Source organism: Pectinophora gossypiella, chromosome 8, assembly GCF_024362695.1.
Source record: "Pectinophora gossypiella chromosome 8, ilPecGoss1.1, whole genome shotgun sequence".
NCBI lineage: Eukaryota > Metazoa > Arthropoda > Insecta > Lepidoptera > Gelechiidae > Pectinophora > Pectinophora gossypiella.
Window position 1 is genome coordinate 7,181,771 of NC_065411.1, and position 3,758 is coordinate 7,185,528.

Genomic DNA, 3,758 nt, shown 5'->3' on the forward strand with positions numbered 1-3,758 from the left:
TACGCTGCATTTTTATTCATATACATCACACAAATTAAATCTGTACTAAAAGTTTAATTATAACATTTAGTTTTACTATTATTGACAGGTACTTCTAGAATAGACTCTCTGCTGAAAACATTGTCTAGTTTTCCTATTTGGAATGAATTGAAAGTCGCCATCTATTTTCATAGCAACTTATTTTATAAAAGTAATATTTGATATATCTACAGACATATTTAAAAAAATATTTACAATATCACTAACATGACAATATGATTAACGACGAGTATAATACCTAAATGCTATAATTATAATAACACTTATAATTATAATTATATTCACGATCTAAACATAAGATCTTCTTCTTCTATCGTGTGAGTTGTGAGGTGGAGTACCAACCCCATCAGCCCTGGTGTCAGGGTTACTATTGAGCCGCCAAAGGCCCCCCTGACATGGTTTATGTATCGACTACTTACTTACATCAGTAAGTAGTAACCGGGACCAACGGCTTAACGTGCCTTCCGAAGCATGGATCATCTTGCTTTCGGACAATCTGGTGATCAGCCAGTAATGTCCTAACCAAACTAGGGACCACAAAGTAATTTTTGTGTTATGTCCCCACCGGGAATCGAACCCGGGACCTCCGGATCGTGAGCGCAACGCTCAACCACTGGACCATGCAGGTCGTTAAAGAAGATAATTATTTAATTATACAATAGAGGTACTAAATGTTTTGCCAAAAATAACACTATCGAAATAGTTCAAAAATACCTACTTACCTTTAATCAGTATAAAACATAGTTACACTTTGAATCGTCATTTTTTACATAGCGAAACGTCTCAACTGCCTAAAACTACTGCGGCTTGTCACAACCTGTACAGCCGGGGAAAAGAAAAACCTCGGCACAGCCTACTCTAACCTTAATAACCTTAATAATTATAATTACTTTTTTACAAAGTTTCTGTTTAACTGTCTTAAAACTGTGTCAGTCTGCAACCATCTGAGAAGGATCTGAGTAAAAGAAGAAAGAAAAAGAAAGAAAAAATATTTATTCGACATACTTATTGTTTTTACATATTAAAACAAAATAATACAATTATGTATGTATGCCGAAACGGTTCCACCTCAGCATAAGTGATTTTTTGTGAGTAAGCCTTCCAATCGAATTTAATCTAGGCTACAAGATTTGGAGGTGACGACTTGGAGTTTTGCGGGAATACGCACACCACCGCGAAAAATGGAAAGAGTAACCTTTAATACTGAAATATAAGTTCCCTTTTGACTTCCTTACATTAACGATAAGCAAGTGACAAATATTTTTGCCCTTCACAAGAGGAGGATAATTGACAGAAAAACACACTCGCAGGATAAATTACTATAATTTGGGGACTACCCATAATTTTCCCTAATGTTTGTTTAATAGACTCAGGAGTTGGGTCAAGTTTAGTTCTAATACTGATTTTGTTGGGTTCCTTACATTTAAGAGTTTTATAATGCATTAGGTACCCATTTCTTTCATAAAAAAACAGTCACAGAATAAAAATGGTTTATGTAGCTTTTTAAGAAAACTGAAAAACTATAAGAAATATCCTAAGGAATCATCACGTCATTGACTGACGAGTTTTTTTTTTAGTTTATAAGAATACTGGATTTATTTTTTGTTTAAAACTTATTAAAGTGTAAGTAATTAATTAAGAAAATTTTATATGAATAGCTGGAGACCTGGAGACCCATTGACTGGCTGACATAGAACTAGGAGAATAACTTTATTCTCCTAGAAGAAGCATCGGGGGGTCTTCTTCTGTCGTGTGGGTTCTACCACCACCATCATCAACCCTGGAGTCAGGGTTATTATTGAGCCGCCAAAGGCCCCTGACAGGGCTCATGTAACGACTACTTACTTACATCAGTAAGTAGTAACCGGGACCAACGGCTTAACGTGCCTTCCGAAACACGGATCATCTTACTTTTTGGACAATCAGGTAATCAGCCTGTAATGTTCTATGCAAACTAGGGATCACAAAGTGATTTTTGTGATATGTGCCCACCTCCACACATAAAAATCATGTTTGGGAGGTTGATCGAAACGTCACATTGAGTATACGCCGATCTTTAAAAACTGCTCCGCATCATAGAGACACCCTACAAAACTGGCAAAACTGTCGCACCTGAAACATTTTTTTTTTCACAAGACCAATTTAAATCTTAGTCAAATTCAATCGCCGGTGAAAATAAATCAAAATGGCGGAAAAACAAGATGCCCGTCATACAAAATTTTGTTTTTCTAGAAGGAGCCCCGGGGGTAAATATAATGTATGGGGGGTCTGACCGGAACGTCATATTAATTATGAAAATACTTCGAACACTGCTCCGCATCAGGGAGATATGAACAACATACATACAACTATGTACATGGAACATACAACAACATAGAACTATGTACATGGAACAGTTTTTTTCACAAAACCTATATAAATCTTGATCAAAATCAATCGCCGATGAAAAAAAAAACAAAATGGCGGAAAAACAAGATGGCCGCCATATAAAGTGTATTTATTATATTTGATAAACCGTTCGAGATAGGTGAGTCATTGTCAGATAAATACAGGACACGTGAAGCTGCTTTATCAGCAAACGCACTACGCACCATCTTGTATCATAGTATTATAGATATTACAATATCTGTATTAATTGGGTTTTTTTTTATATTAAGTAAATTTTTAATGAGTTTGTTTACTATTGTTTTGAAAAGGTACATATTATGTAACAACCTGGAGGTCCGGGTTCGATTCCGGTAGGGATATTGTCGAAATCACTTTGTGAGACTGTCCTTTGTTAGGTAAGGACATTGCAGGCTTGAATCACCTGATTGTCCAAAAAAGTAAGATGATTCCGGGCTTTGGAAGGCACGATAAGCCGTTAGTCCCGGGCTACTAGCCCAAACACCTCTACCAACCCGCATTGGAGCAGCCTGGTGGAGTACGCTCCATACCCCCTTCGGTTGATTAAGGGTAGCCCAGCAGTGGGACGTGTATAGGCTGTTTATGTTATGTTATGTTATGTTACATATTATGTCGATCCCACGTATAATGGTATAAGTACAGGAGGCTGATGACGATGTTTTTGTTATATACTTATTAACCTAATGTAATGTTTCTTTTTATATTTTATAATTAACTATATTTCTGTAATTTTTTTAAGTTACCATTATTTGCACGCTAATCTCTAGCAAGAATTAGAAGTAAGAATTTATAAGGTGGTATCATCTTTTACGTACCATGTTCTTATATAATTATAGATAATGTAATCTTATCTAGTAATTCAAGTAATTGCCAGCATCATCAGAAAATCTATTTATTTTATTATCATTTTCTTCATATAGTTCGACGTTTTTGGGGTTCATTGTGTAAAAAATTAAACGATGTCTGTAACTACCATGGATTTATTTCTAATTATCAAATTGGGTTTTTATTTAGTTCGGCTATGGGACCAACAGGTGGCGCTAACCTAAAGCGGACAAATACTCATTGCGGTGTATTCAGGTGAAGATTCGATGAAAGCAAAAAACAATTTTGGGTGTCAATTTGAGGTTGTCTCATACCTACTCGCGAAGTTACTTCGGGCGGCGATTTTCTAGACGCGGATCTCACGGTGCCCGAATCGATGCCGAAACTGTACTTCGAAAAACCCTTCCTCGATGTAATACGACTTTAACTTGCCCGGCTTTCTATTTTCTTATCAAAGCGTTTTAGTCGCTTTATAGCTACGGATTTAA